The 16287-nt window shown below is 47.3% G+C and overlaps 1 long non-coding RNA gene across 1 annotated transcript in view; it reads left to right on the top strand.

Moving 5' to 3' along the window:
* The first annotated feature begins 279 nt into the window (after positions 1-279).
* The window catches only part of LOC137517674 (uncharacterized), a 52219-nt gene continuing 36211 nt past the window's right edge, over positions 280-16287 (top strand). The window contains exons 1-2 of the long non-coding RNA XR_011020622.1: positions 280-375; positions 3311-3363. This is a non-coding gene — a long non-coding RNA (uncharacterized lncRNA). The remainder of the gene's footprint in view (positions 376-3310; positions 3364-16287) is intronic.

Genomic DNA, 16287 nt, shown 5'->3' on the forward strand with positions numbered 1-16287 from the left:
GGAAGGAGCCCTTCCTAAGTAACTCCTGTCTTTCATGTAAAGCTTTGATCATTGACCACCATCTCTTCACCCCATACAACAGCCCCTCAAGACATGGCTTATGTGACCTTTACAATAATTCTGAACTGGGTGGAGCAACCAGGGCAGAATTATTGTAAAGGTGACTTTAGCCACGGCCTAGAGGAGCTGCTGTATGGGCTGAGAAGATGGTGGCCAAGGATTAAAGCTTTACATGAAAGACAGTTGCAAATATACAGTAGTTGTAACTGCACAGGAGGAGGTGACTACACATGAATGGAGGACATAAGAAAGCTGGCATAGTATACATCCAGCCTGGGAGCAATAGAACATTTTGGAATTTTGAGTCCAATTTTTGTAAGTGGATTATGCTTTTAGACAAGTCATGCTGACATAAAATCAGGTTAATAATTTCCTTAACTGGTGGCGTATGCCAGAGATGCACTGTATAGTGTTCACTCCTTCAAACTAGAAAAGCAAATACAATAAGCTTTGACCATTGTGCAAAGAGAAAGAAATTGCAGAGTTTTGCCAAATTGTTATGCATGGCATTGGCATGATCAGTAGAAGAGCAAGTGAAAGCAAAATTCAGTTTCGTATGAGGTGAAAGCTGAACTGAGCATTGGGAAACATGGGCAACACCAGAGGGAGTTAACTGACCTTTGTTGCTGCCATTGGCAGCAGCACTCCAGACCCCTCTACTTTTCCCAAATACTTCTTCCCGATATCCAGAGGTGGCTACCAAGGTGAAATAATTCCTTCTCCTACTGGCTGGCATCAGTCATGTGATAGGGAGCTGGTGAATGGCAGCAGAGAGAGTGTGCTGTGATGCACGGAGGAGACCCGCTGCACTGGAAGCAAATAGCGAATATTACCTGCTTCCAAGGTGCATATAACGGTCACAGTCGGCCACAGATTGCATAGGTTGTGCATTGCAGTGCGACAAGCTGTGTTACAGAGAGTCTGTTATGCCACACTGTAATGCACCATTGTGAACATAACCTTTATGTCATGCTGGAGTCTAGGAGATGAGATCTATGGCTGTTCGGGGCTCTAGACGTGTCATACTTTGTGATCTTCCTGTATGCAGTGGTGCCTCTGTGCACAGAATAAACCTTTGAGAAGCCAGAGTACTATGAACAGTGGGTCTTCCTTGTGAGACTCCTTGCGCAGCATTGGTGGATTGAAAACTACGCCCTAGCAGCCAGGTAGCCATCAAAACATGGTGTAGATTTTAATCACTAAGGTCCTTAAAGCGGTATCATCACCATAAAAATCAAATTTCAACAGCAACTGGTCTGAGTGTATTAACCCTCCTGGCGGTCTAATAAATTCCGCCAGGAGGCAGCGCAGCAGTTGTTTTTTTTTTCTTTTTTAATCATGTAGCGAGCCCAGGGCGATCTCCGATCAGGAAATCCCGTTCAAAGAACGGGATTTCCTGGAGGGCTTCCCCCGTCACCATGACGACGAGGCTGGATGACGTCACCGACGTCAGCGACGTCGTGACGTCATTGGGAGTCCCGATCCACCCCTCAGCGCTGCCTGGCACTGATTGGCCAGGCAGCGCACGGGGTCTGGGGGGGGCAGCGGCGATCGGTGTTACCGCCAGGAAGGTTAAGTGATAAAGATGCTAATCCTGCATTCAAAACGTTTAAAACTTTTTCTGCTGCTATGATTTGGAGTTATCACATACTTGAGGAACACTGGCCCTTTAGTAGTCATGCCAAATAATTGCATGCTGGGGGTTCTTTTTATCTATAATCTATTCCTCCTCTTCCCTTTATTTCCCTGCCAGCTTCTTATCTGAAACCTAATCCCCTACTCACTTGTGTTTACAAGCAAGGCTGAGGTGACTCAGCAATTGGAGGAGACAAGAAAAAAGTAAAGGGCAGAAATGACATCACGAGTTAGCCTTAACTGTGGGCAAAAGACATGGCACCCACCAGGAACAAAATTCTCGTAATTTACTATATAACATTCACTGAAATCAAAACGTGGACAGTATAATACATGTGTTATGTAAGTAGATCAAGTATTTATCTACTTATACATGTTTTTTTTCCCTGGCATAGTATGGCTGATCCTACCGCTTTAAGTAGTGAACTAACTGTGCAGCTGACTGACTTATCCTCCTGGCAGCCTCCCTACTTATGCTCTTTATTTTCACAGATAACAGCAGGCCAATGACCCAAAACAGGGCTTTTTGGCACACTGCGCACCACATAGCGCCTGAATTCGGCACCGCTATAGCATGTGTCCCCGCACAACTGTAATTTGGGGCTGCCAGACCCCAAATTACTTCTCTCTCCATGTTAAAATTTCACCGGCAGCTGTGCCATCAGTCCGCTCATCCTGCACCAAAGTGACCGGGCGGCAAACTGCCATGTACACCGATAACCCAAACTGTACCAAATAACTGCATAGAGAAAACACCTCATACATGGGTCAGGCTGCCAGGTGGTGGGGATGGTGGTGCATGGAATGATGGCACAGGGTATGGGACGCTGAAGGAGGATCTGCTGACCAGGTGGGCAGCAACTGTTTTGTTTAAGTTTAGACTGAATGTTATAATTTTTTTTTACCAAGCATTTGCCTAATTACATACGTCAACATGCAAAAATAAAATTAGAGATAATAAGAACCTACGTAGAAGATTAATACTCACAGCTTTATTAATGTTGTAGCAATAGCTGAAAATTGATGTGCATTTTAATGCAAACTTTGCTTTTTCTTCTAAAAGAAAATCTATATGAATTTATATTGTTGTTTTTCGTATTTGTTTCAGAAAGCTATAAACTCTTTTTCTCCTGCATAGGACTTTGACTGGCTATATTAAAAGACTCAATAATCTGTCTAAGCTCAGGGTTAAGTGATGGAATTCATTTAAATGCCCCAGAAGTAATCATCCACAAAGAGTACATTATTTCTCTTTTATGAATTTTCAAACCTAATACTGATGGGTGGAATGCAATTAAACCTAATCAATATGTAATTTAGGTGGGCTGACATGTTTTCAAATCCTTAGAATATAGATTCTTTCAATATTGTAAAGCTTAGTGGAATGCTGAGTGCATATAGTACTGTTACATTTAATACAGTAAACAATTAATACATTTAATCATGAGTGGCATCAAAACTACATATTAATTAAGAGACTCCTCTGGGTAAAGTTTAATTTGAGAGAGAAAAAGTGAGGCGTGTAAGATTAATAAAGCTTAAATAGAAATGTGAAACGTATTACTAGCTAGATTAATGTAACTTTTTATTAATTGCATATGGTTATTTATTTCAGCAACCACAGCGTATATTGAGGCTTGATAAAAAGAATCCAGAGAAAACCAATGGGTATGGAAAGGTTCAAAGAAATCTAAATTTTCATTTGAAATGATGTACTACAGTATATTTCACAAATCCTTCTTCAGCTTTATGTATTTAAAGGATAACTGAAGTGAGAGGAATATGGAGACATAATTATTTCCTTTTAAACAATGCCAGTTGCCTGGCAGCCCTACCGATCTATTTGACGGCAGTACTGTCTAAATAACACCGAAAACAAGCATGAAGCTGATCTTGTCAGTTCTGACAACATTGGCCTCAATTCACGGAGCATTATCAAACGTTTATCAAACACTTTTTCAAACGTTTGATAATTTACCTCATGGGTAAAATCTCATTTTAAATTCACTAATGTGTTATATATTTATCGAATGTTTTACCGATAAAACGTTCAACAAAAATATAACACCTTAGTGAGATTTTACCCATGAGGTAAATTATCAAACGTTTGATAAAGTGTTTGATAAACGTTTGATAATGCTCCATGAATTGAGGCCATTGTCAGAAACACCTGATATGCCGATTTGTTTGTTCAGGGTCTATGGCTAAAAGCATTAGAGGCAGAGGATCAGCAGGATAGTCTGACTACTGGTATTGCTTTAGGCTAGGTCAGTGATCTGCAAACTTGGCTCTCCTGCTGTTAAGGAACTACATGACTGTTGCTGTCAGAATCGTGCAATGCATTGTGTGACTTGTACTTCCTTAAAGGGAACCAGAGATGAACGATTCACACAAAATAAACATATCAGTCGATAGCTTGTAAAGAATAAATGCCCTACCTGATAATTTCACCACTCTGGTGTGCCTTTTTGAGTGTTTTTTATCCATTATTGCTCAAGAAAAAATCCAATATGGCCGCCGGCTCATATCCCTTCTGCTTCCAGGTTATGGGCTGTTCTGGATGTGTTGTATAGACTCTATGAGACTGTAGACAAGCAGGGTTGCTGCTGCCGCCTTTCATCTGTGTGCCTTCAACTTTATTATTCTGGTATGCTGTGTGGCTGCCTGTGGGAAGTGTCTCTCATATAAATGAAAAAAATACATATATCCAGGCACATCGCCTCTAGTTAGGACATTAAATAAATTATTAAAGAGAACCCGAGGTGGGTTTGAAGAATATTATCTGCATACAGAGGCTGGATCTGCCTATACAGCCCAGCCTCTGTTGCTATCCCAAACCCCCCTAAGGTCCCCCTGCACTCTGCAATCCCTCATAAATCACAGCCACGCTGCTGACAAACAGCTTGTCAGAGATGGCTGTGTTTATCTCTATAGTGTCAGTCTGCTGCTCTCCCCACCTCCTGCAGAACTCCGGTCCCCGCCTGCATCCCTTCCCTCCCTGCTGATTGGAGGGAAGGGACAAGGGCAGGGACCGGAGCTATGCAGGAGGCGGGGGAGCAGCTGAGACTGACACTACAGATGTAAACACAGCTTCACAGCACGACTGTGATTTATGAGGGATTGCAGAGTGCAGGGGGACCTTAGTGGGGTTTGGGATAGCAACAGAGGCTGGGCTGTATAGGCAGATCAAGCCTCTGTATGCAGATAACATTCTTTAAACACACCTCGGGTTCTCTTTAAGCAAAGGGGGGTGCTGAAGGGGGTGTGGCTAGAAAACAGCAAAAATCTATTGACCCTTCGCACTCTCACATGCAAATGTTCAAACAAATGCATTCACAGATTCACTCATCCAGGCACAACTGTTATCCCTACAGCTAAGTTAAAAGCCGGGGTTTTAGTTCACAGAAAAATGCATTCTTATGCTTAGTCACCTATACTGCGCAGAAGTACCCAGGTAAACATAGGTGTCCTAACTCTGGCCCTGTAACATGCATAGTGCAGACATGCAAACACATTCATTGCATCAAACCTATCAATGGATTAGGAGCACACATCCTGACGTCCTCTCCTGGGACAGATAGTGCATCTTAGCAATCGCACAAGGGAGCTAACGTAATGTATCCATGTGCACCATGCACATACACCAGCATAAGCTGTGTGCATGCTGACAAACACATACAGGGGAAGGAGGGAGTGCACTGAATTAGACCCTAGCCACAGGGGTCAGTAACAAGAAAAAAATACATATATCCAGGCACATCGCCTCTAGTTAGGACATTAAATAAATGATTAAGGAAAGGGGGGTGCTGAAGGGGGTGTGGCTAGAAAACAGCAAAAATCTATTGACCCTTCACACTCTCAAATGCAAATGTTCAAACAAATGCATTCACAGATTCACTCATCCAGGCACAACTGTTATCCCTACAGCTAAGTTAAAAGCCGGGGTGTTAGTCCACAGAAGAATGCATTCTTATGCTTAGTCACCTATACTGCGTAGAAGTACCCAGGTAAACATAGGTGTCCTAACTCTGGCCCTGTAACACTCTGGCCCTGTAACACTCCCTCCTTCCCCTGTATGTGTTGGTCAGCATGCACACAGCTTATGCTGGTGTATGTGCATGGTGCACATGGATACATTAAGTTAGCTCCCTTGTGCGATTGGTAAGATGCACTATCTGTCCCAGGAGAGGACGTCAGGATGTGTGCTCCTAATCCATTGATAGGTTTGATGCAATGAATGTGTTTGCATGTCTGCACTATGCATGTTACAGGGCCAGAGTTAGGACACCTATGTTTACCTGGGTACTTCTGCGCAGTATAGGTGACTAAGCATAAGAATGCATTCTTCTGTGAACTAAAACCCCGGCTTTTAACTTAGCTGTAGGGATAACAGTTGTGCCTGGATGAGTGAATCTGTGAATGCATTTGTTTGAACATTTGCATGTGAGAGTGCGAAGGGTCAATAGATTTTTTTCTCATATAAATGAAACTGCATACAGTAGATAATAATGATAACTGGCTGCTAAGTGCACACAGATCACACAGCCACACTTGTCTGTTCCCGTGCTTCTTTCTGCAGAAGCAGCCCCTCACATGTCATCAGCTCTGAGTATGCAAAGCAGGAAAGCTGAGCCAGGAGGGGGCAGGCTTGGGCTTGAAAAGACTCCACAGAAGACTGACTCAGCTATAATGATTCCAGCTCAAACCTAGACTAAATGCTCAGTCGTGAAATCTTATCACAGCTGATAACAGACAGATTAAGCAGAGAAGAGGGTTTACTGTCATGTTCCCACTGATAAATGTAATAAAATACATGAGGGTGCTTCATCTCTGGTTCTCTTTAACAGCTGGAGAGCCAAGTTTGCAGATCACTGGGCTAGGTTCACAGTGGGACGTTGCAGTGCTGCATTATAAAGTCTTATAACACAGTTTTCCACACTGCAATTAAAACTCTATGCGACGTTCACAGTGTGACTTTAGTGTTGCATTGTAATGTGTAGCGTTATGGTAGCGCACTGCTGCAGAGCATTACCTCTAAATGAACACATTAACTTGCCAGGTACAGGAAAGCATACTTTTTGACTGTACACTTTTCTGTACCTACTGTTTTCAATGGTATACAGTACAAAGGAAATAAATATGGCAGCTGCCATATCCCTCTCACTTCAGATGTCCATCAAAATGACTCTTTCGTTTCAATGTGATTTCTCAATACAAAAGCTGAAGGAAATAAAACAAACTGCATTTCTTTGCATCTATGAGAATGAAATTTGCAAGGTATGTCATCTAGTTTATATGCCTTTTGTGATTATTTAAATTCATGCTACAACTGTTCTTCTTAGCAATTGTAAAATGGCTGGGTCATCCAGCAACATTAAAGAGGTACTGTAGTGACATATAGTAGAATACAGTACAGTAAGTTATTTAGGATACCCGCTTATAAGACCATTTTCCTGGTTTTAGCATCATAAACACTTCCTGTATCTATATAGTGCTGTATTACTTTGTATTACCACCCACCTTGTGATGCTTAGCCTAGGCTGTTTAGCTGTGTTGAATTCTACTCCCAGAGCATTCTGGGAGACGAGGCACTGGCTATCGAATTCTCAAAACCAATCAGAACTTTATCTCTGCTCTAAAATATACACAACAGCATAATAACGTTTAAAGAAAAACATTTCTTGTTACAGCTGATACAAATCCTGCAATAAATCTGCAGTGTTTCTACTTCCTGCCTTCATAGAAGCAGACATATTGTTAACATCCTGTGCTTCCAAATGGGCTTATTTGCTTTATCTGCCTTGGCAGTAGTGGTGCTCAAATACCCCTTTTTAAAATTCGAGTTTGGTCGAATTCGAATAGTAAATTATTCGAGGTCAGTCGAATATTCGAGTCGAATAATTTTTACTATTCGATTCGACCTCGGACTTCGAGCTCACTATTCGAGTCGGTATTCGAGCTCACTATTCGAGCTGACTATTCGAATTGGCCTTAAATAGCTTCCAACACTTGTTTTGAGGGTGAATGATGCAAGAAACATCTTTTTTTCCAAGTAACAACAGCAAGTGATTATGTGGGGATGTTCCTTTAAAAAAAAATGTGGAAAGAGAAGTTGTGTCCTTAATTTTGTTCAGTAGTGTTACTGTATATACTTGTTCTTCTTCTTCTTTATCTTTCTTCTTCTTCTTCTAGATCTTCTTCTTCTATATCTTCTTCTTCTTCTTCTATATTGTCTTCTTCTTCTTCTTCTTCATCATCTTCTTCTTCTTCTTCATCATCTTCCTCTTCTTCTTCTTCATCATCTTCTTCTTCTTCTTCATCATCTTCTTCTTCATCTTCATCTTCTTCATCTTCTTCTTCTTCATCATCTTCATCTTCTTCATCTTCTTCTTCTTCATCTTCTTCTTCTTCTTCATCTTCTTCTTCTTCTTCTTCATCTTCTTCTTCTTCTTCATCATCTTCTTCTTCTTCTTCTTCATCATCTTCTTCATCTTCTTCTTCTTCTTCTTCATCTTCTTCTTCTTCATCTTCTTCTTCTTCATCTTCTTCATCTTCTTCATCTTCTTCTTCTTTTTCATCTTCTTCTTCATCATCTTCTTCATCTTCTTCTTCATCTTCTTCTTCATCTTCATCTTCTCCTTCTTTTTCAATATCGTCTTCTTCTTCTTCACGTATTTCTCTTTTCAATTTTTTTTTTTAAAGAAATGCAGCTATTTTTGAGCGTAACAAATAGCTGGTGGGCGCACGCATGTTGGAAGCGCCATTGTATGTGCTCCCTGTCAGTGGAAACACAAAGACAGCAGGAGGTAAATTCAGCAGCAGGAGGAGGAGGATGAGTGTGTGGCAGCAGGCAGTCAATGAGGCAGGCAGCTCGCCGTGACATAATAGCCCTGGTACCTAGCGGTGATACCAGGGCTGTAAATAAACACAACAGGAGGTCCCAGACAGCGGTCGTGCAGCCCACATTGTGTCCAATACACAACTGGGACAACACAGTTTTCAACCCGGGCACCTCAGAAAAATTAAACCTTTTTTTTTTTTTTTAATGGTTTGTTTGGTTTTGGTTTTGCAACCAATATAGCTATTGTTTGACGTAATAGCTGGTGGCAGAGTGGCAGCAGAAGGTAATTCTGTGTACCCTGGCAGTGGGAAACACAGACAGACAGCAACAGCAGCAGGAGGAATGGAGGAGTAATGTGAGCAGCTATTGTTTGACGTAATAGCTGGTGGCAGAGTGGCAGCAGAAGGTAAATCATCTGTGTAGTGTACCCTGGCAGTGGGAAACACAGACAGACAGCAGCAGCAGCAGCAGCAGCAGGAGGAGGTATGGAGGAGTAGTGTGAGTGTGGCAGCAGGTAGGCAGCGTGACATAATAGCCCTGGTACCTAGCGGTGATACCAGGGCTGTAAATAAACACAACAGGAGGTCCCAGACAGCGGTCGTGCAGCCCACATTGTGTCCAATACACAACTGGGACAACACAGTTTTCAACCCGGGCACCTCAGAAAAATTAAACCTTTTTTTTTTTTTTTAATGGTTTGTTTGGTTTTGGTTTTGCAACCAATATAGCTATTGTTTGACGTAATAGCTGGTGGCAGAGTGGCAGCAGAAGGTAATTCTGTGTACCCTGGCAGTGGGAAACACAGACAGACAGCAACAGCAGCAGGAGGAATGGAGGAGTAATGTGAGCAGCTATTGTTTGACGTAATAGCTGGTGGCAGAGTGGCAGCAGAAGGTAAATCATCTGTGTAGTGTACCCTGGCAGTGGGAAACACAGACAGACAGCAGCAGCAGCAGCAGGAGGAGGTATGGAGGAGTAGTGTGAGTGTGGCAGCAGGTAGGCAGCGTGACATAATAGCCCTGGTACCTAGCGGTGATACCAGGGCTGTAAATAAACACAACAGGAGGTCCCAGACAGCGGTCGTGCAGCCCACATTGTGTCCAATACACAACTGGGACAACACAGTTTTCAACCCGGGCACCTCAGAAAAATTAAACCTTTTTTTTTTTTTTTAATGGTTTGTTTGGTTTTGGTTTTGCAACCAATATAGCTATTGTTTGACGTAATAGCTGGTGGCAGAGTGGCAGCAGAAGGTAAATCATCTGTGTACCCTGGCAGTGGGAAACACAGACAGACAGCAACAGCAGCAGGAGGAATGGAGGAGTAATGTGAGCAGCTATTGTTTGACGTAATAGCTGGTGGCAGAGTGGCAGCAGAAGGTAAATCATCTGTGTACCCTGGCAGTGGGAAACACAGACAGACAGCAGCAGCAGCAGCAGGAGGAGGTATGGAGGAGCAGTGTGAGTGTGGCAGCAGGTAGGCAGCGTGACATAATAGCCCTGGTACCTAGCGGTGATACCAGGGCTGTAAATAAACACAACAGGAGGTCCCAGACAGCGGTCGTGCAGCCCACATTGTGTCCAATACACAACTGGGACAACACAGTTTTCAACCCGGGCACCTCAGAAAAATTAAACCTTTTTTTTTTTTATGGTTTTTTGGTTTTTGGTTTTACAACCAATATAGCTATTGTTTGACGTAATAGCTGGTGGCAGAGTGGCAGCAGAAGAAGGTAATTCTGTGTACCCTGGCAGTGGGAAACACAGACAGACAGCAGCAGCAGGAGGAGGAATGGAGGAGTAGGCGAGCAGCTATTGTTTGACGTAATAGCTGGTGGCAGAGTGGCAGCAGAAGGTAAATCATCTGTGTACCCTGGCAGTGGGAAACACAGACAGACAGCAGCAGCAGGAGGAGGAATGGAGGAGTAGGCGAGCAGCTATTGTTTGACGTAATAGCTGGTGGCAGAGTGGCAGCAGAAGGTAAATCATCTGTGTACCCTGGCAGTGGGAAACACAGACAGACAGCAGCAGCAGCAGCAGAAGGAGGTATGGAGGAGCAGTGTGAGTGTGGCAGCAGGTAGGCAGCGTGACATAATAGCCCTGGTACCTAGCGGTGATACCAGGGCTGTAAATAAACACAACAGGAGGTCCCAGACAGCGGTCGTGCAGCCCACATTGTGTCCAATACACAACTGGGACAACACAGTTTTCAACCCGGGCACCTCAGAAAAATTAAACCTTTTTTTTTTTTATGGTTTTTTGGTTTTTGGTTTTACAACCAATATAGCTATTGTTTGACGTAATAGCTGGTGGCAGAGTGGCAGCAGAAGAAGGTAATTCTGTGTACCCTGGCAGTGGGAAACACAGACAGACAGCAGCAGCAGGAGGAGGAATGGAGGAGTAGGCGAGCAGCTATTGTTTGACGTAATAGCTGGTGGCAGAGTGGCAGCAGAAGGTAAATCATCTGTGTACCCTGGCAGTGGGAAACACAGACAGACAGCAGCAGCAGGAGGAGGAATGGAGGAGTAGGCGAGCAGCTATTGTTTGACGTAATAGCTGGTGGCAGAGTGGCAGCAGAAGGTAAATCATCTGTGTACCCTGGCAGTGGGAAACACAGACAGACAGCAGCAGCAGCAGCAGGAGGAGGTATGGAGGAGCAGTGTGAGTGTGGCAGCAGGTAGGCAGTGTGACATAATAGCCCTGGTACCTAGCGGTGATACCAGGGCTGTAAATAAACACAACAGGAGGTCCCAGACAGCGGTCGTGCAGCCCACATTGTGTCCAATACACAACTGGAACAACACAGTTTTCAACCCGGGCACCTCAGAAAAATTAAACCTTTTTTTTTTTTAATGGTTTGTTTGGTTTTGGTTTTGCAACCAATATAGCTATTGTTTGACGTAATAGCTGGTGGCAGAGTGGCAGCAGAAGAAGGTAATTCTGTGTACCCTGGCAGTGGGAAACACAGACAGACAGCAGAAGGGCAGTACACAGCAGCCCACTGTAGGTGTAAAATGTGTGGCTGCAGGCGACGTAATAGTCAAAGTGAACCAGGCTGGCTTAGTGAGCAGGAGCCAGGAGGTGGTAAAGGGTGGTAAGGCACATTAACGATGGTTCCGGCAGCCAGTTCATGTCCCCCTCTCGCCGACAACAGGGGCCAGGAACTCGCCTTCCACCCACGCCTGGTTCATCTTGAGAAACGTCAGTCTGTCCACAGACTTGTGAGACAGACGTGAGCGTTTCTCGGTGACCACGCCACCAGCTGCACTGAAGCAGCGCTCGGACAGCACGCTGGAAGGGGGGCAGGACAGCACTTCCAGGGCGTACTGCGCCAGCTCACTCCAGATCTCCATGCGCTTGACCCAATACTCCATGGGATCAACAGGGGCATCGCTGTCAAGCCCGCTGTACGACCCCATGTAGTCAGCCACCATGCGGGTCAGGCGCTGGCTGTGACCGGAGGAGGATGCTGCTGCATGCATCTCCTCTCTAGTCACTGCTGCCGGAGCCTCTACAGTCCTGTAGAGCTCGTGGCTGAGAGACAGCAGGTCTGTGGGGCGCTTGCTGCTGCTGGATGCAGGCACCTGCTGCTGCCTCTGTGCTGGCTGCTGGACAGTGGGGGTGGAAGGCTGGGGGAAGGCTTCCTCCAAGCGCTCAACAAGGGCCTGCTGCAAGCTCCTTATTTGTTGCGCTGGGTCTCCTCCTGCAGGCGGCAGGAACTGGCTCAACTTCCCCTTGAGGCGTGGGTCCAACATCATGCTGATCCAGATGTCCTCCCTCTGCTTCATCTGGATCACCCTGGGGTCCCTGCGCAGGCACGTCAGCATGTGCGCTGCCATTGGGAAGAGGCGGGCCACGTCTGCTGGCACATCGACGTCAGTGCTGTCCTCATCCTCCTCCTCTGCCGCCTCATCCTCTCTCCACCCCCGCACCAACTCAGCTGCGCTGTGCTGATCCCCCTCATCAGCAGTCAGGTCAGGGACCTCCACCAAGTCCTCCTCCTCCTCCCCCTCAGAGGTGGACTGCGCAGCTGGTTGCCGCTCCTGCTGGTCCAAGGCTGCCGCTCCCTGTTCCAGCAAAGCATCGAGGGCCCTGTTCAGCAGAGAAACCAGGGGCACCCACTCGCAGACCATAGCATGGTCCCTGCTCACCATGTTTGTGGCCTGCAGGAAGGGAGCCAGCACAAAGCACACCTGCTGCATGTGCCTCCAGTCATCATCGGGGACGATGGACGGGATGTTGCTGGTCTTGTCCCTTCTCTGAGCGGCGGAAACAGTGGCCAGGGCAAGGTACTGTTTGACAGCGCGCTTCTGTTCAACCAGACGCTCCAACATCGCCAGGGTGGAGTTCCAGCGAGTCGGAACGTCAAGGATCAGCCGATGGCGTGGCAGATCCAGCTCCTTTTGCACGTCTTCCAGGCTCGCACAGGCTGCAGCAGAGCGCCGGAAGTGACGCACAACGTTCCTTGCCGTTTCCAGCAGTTCGCCCATCCCCTGGTAGGTGCGCAAGAACTTCTGCACCACCAGGTTCAGCACGTGGGCAAGACAGGGGATGTGGGTCAGGTTTCCCCTGTCTATTGCGGCAACCAGATTGGCCCCATTGTCGGCCACCACCTCTCCGACTCTGAGGCCTCTGGGGGTCAGCCAAATCCTCTCCTGCTCCTGGAGTTTGGCCAACACATGGGTTGCCGTCAGCTTGGTCTTCCCAAGGCTGACCAAGTGCAGCAGCGCTTGGCAGTGGCGGGCCTTCACGCTGCTGCTGAGGCGGGGGGTTTGGCCAGGTGTGCCGGAGGATGGCAGAGGATCGGAGGAACCTGCTGCAGTTCCCCTGACCCTGCGGGGTGGCACCACCCACTGTGTTGCTGCTGCTGCTGTGCCCGCTGCTGCTCTCCCATCCTCACCCCCTTCCACCAAGCTGACCCAGTGGACAGTGAAGGACAGGTAGCGGCCTGTCCCGAAGCGGCTGCTCCAGGAGTCCATGGTGACGTGGACCCTTTCACCAACCGCGTGCTCCAGCCCTCGCTCCACATTGGCCATCACAAAGCGGTGCAGTGCAGGAATGGCCTTGCGGGAGAAAAAGTGTCTGCTGGGGAGCTGCCAGTCTGGGGCTGCGCAAGCAAGCAGCGCACGAATGTCGCTCCCCTCCTGCACGAGCGTGTACGGCAGGAGTTGGGAGCACATGGCCCGTGCCAGCAAGCCGTTCAGCTGCCGCACGCGACGGCTGCTGGGAGGCAGAGCCCTAACCACCCCCTGGAAGGACTCGCTCAAAAGGCTCTGGCGTGGCCTTTTGCTGGCACGGGAATCAGCAGACACAGCGGAGGAGGCCACTGAGGACTGGCTGCCAGAACAGGCCTCAGTGTCGGTGGCAGGAGTTGCAGAGGGGGGAGGAGCAGTGCGTTTCCGCACTCCTGCTGGTGCTGCTGGAGGAGCAGGAGGGCGGGTGGCTGCTGTTGCTGCTGCTGCTGCTGAAGGCTGTGCAGTGATGGGTGTGGTGCCACTGCCAGCACCAGATGCCTTCAGCCTCTGGAACTCCTCATGCTGGTGGAAATGTTTAGCCGCAAGGTGGTTGATGAGCGAGCTGGTGCTGAACTTTAAGGGGTCTGCACCTCTGCTCAACTTCCGCTGACAGTGGTTGCAAGTGGCGTACTTGCTGTACACAGTGGGCATGGTGAAAAACCGCCAGATTGGTGACAGAAACATCCCCCTACGGCATGGAAGCGCTGCTGCCTGTCTCCCTGTGGTGGTTGGGGGGGGGGGCTTGGGTGCGGCTGGTGGTGGTACTGGCTGATGCTGCTGCTGAGCCTGAGACACCAGCAGGCTGTGGGACGCTGCCAATGCTTGCAATGATGCGCCTCCTTGCAAGGCCCACAAGCGCATCCTCCTCCTCCTCCTCAGAGCTGCTGAGGACGACATCCCCTGGAGGTGGTGGCACCCAGTCTCTGTCTGTCACCGGGTCATCATCATCATGCCCCTCCTGAAACATGTCCTGCTGGGATGATGACCCCCCAAACTCCTCTCCTGATGCATGGATGGGACGCTTGACTGTCGCCACAGTCTTGCTGTCCAATCCCTCCTCCCCCAAAGTGCCCATCAGCATCTCCTCCTCAAAATCGCCAACAACAGCAGACAATACCCTGATGGTGCCTGGGGTAAAAAGACTGCTGAGTGACAGGTCGGCGACTGATGGTGAACTGGCCTCCTCCCCAGGCCCTGCTGGGCGGCTGCTGCGAACAGGGGTGGTGGTGGTGGTGGTGGTGAGGGTGGAGGCCTCGGATGCAGAGCTGATGGCGGGCTGCTCATCCTCCGTCATGAGTTGCACCACAGTGTCTGCATCCTTTTCCTCAATGGGACGTTTCCGACCCGGCTGGAGGAAAATGGGAGCAGGTGCTACACGCTGCTGCTGCTGTGTCTCTGCAGCGTGAGTTGCAGATGCTCCTGCTGGGCGGCGCCCAAGGCGTCCACGGCCAGTGGCTATGGGAGGAATGTTAGCCACTGACGCTGCTGCTGCGGAACTGTGCATGGTGGCGCGCCCGCGGCCGCGGCTTGCCACAATGCTGCTCCCTCTCCTCCTGATTCCCTTGCTGCCCTTGCCCTTGCCCAAACCGCGCTGGCTGCCATTTCCAGACATCTTCAATGTTTTGGGCGTATAGACAAAAGTTTTTTAAAAGGGCGGGTGAAAAGTGGGGTACTTTAATGGAGTGGGTTGGTTGGTGAGGTGACTGAGTGAGTGTCCCCTAGTACAGTAAGTAAGTAGTAACAGTCAGGAAGTACAACTAGCAGTTACAATAATCAGTAGTAATCACAAGTAAATTTAGTGTGTGTACACTCAGACAGTGAGTGCACGCACGCAGGAGCTAGTAGCCTATGAACACAGTGACTGAGTGTCCTAGACTCCTAGTACAGTAAGAGTAAGTAGTAACAGTAAGTAGAACTAACTAATTACAATAATCAATCAGCGATCAGAAGGAAATAGAGTGTGGGTGGTGTGTGTACACTCAGACAGTGAGTGCACGCACGCAGGAGCTAGTAGCCTATGGACAGTGACTGAGTGTCCTAGACTCCTAGTACAGTAAGAGTAAGTAGTAACAGTAAGTAGAACTAACTAATTACAATAATCAATCAGCGATCAGAAGGAAATGGAGTGTGGGTGTGTGTACACTCAGACAGTGAGTGCACGCACGCAGGAGCTAGTAGCCTATGAACACAGTGACTGAGTGTCCTAGACTCCTAGTACAGTAAGAGTAAGTAGTAACAGTAAGTAGAACTAACTAATTACAATAATCAATCAGCGATCAGAAGGAAATAGAGTGTGGGTGGTGTGTGTACACTCAGACAGTGAGTGCACGCACGCAGGAGCTAGTAGCCTATGGACAGTGACTGAGTGTCCTAGACTCCTAGTACAGTAAGAGTAAGTAGTAACAGTAAGTAGAACTAACTAATTACAATAATCAATCAGCGATCAGAAGGAAATGGAGTGTGGGTACACTCAGACAGTGAGTGCACGCACGCAGGAGCTAGTAGCCTATGAACACAGTGACTGAGTGTCCTAGACTCCTAGTACAGTAAGAGTAAGTAGTAACAGTAAGTAGAACTAACTAATTACAATAATCAATCAGCGATTAGAAGGAAATAGAGTGTGGGTGGTGTGTGTACACTCAGACAGTGAGTGCACGCACGCAGGAGCTAGTAGCCTATGGACAGTGACTGAGTGTCCTAGACTCCTAGTACAGTAAGAGTAAGTAGTAACAGTAAG

The sequence above is a fragment of the Hyperolius riggenbachi genome, chromosome 5 (assembly GCF_040937935.1).
Source record: "Hyperolius riggenbachi isolate aHypRig1 chromosome 5, aHypRig1.pri, whole genome shotgun sequence".
NCBI lineage: Eukaryota > Metazoa > Chordata > Amphibia > Anura > Hyperoliidae > Hyperolius > Hyperolius riggenbachi.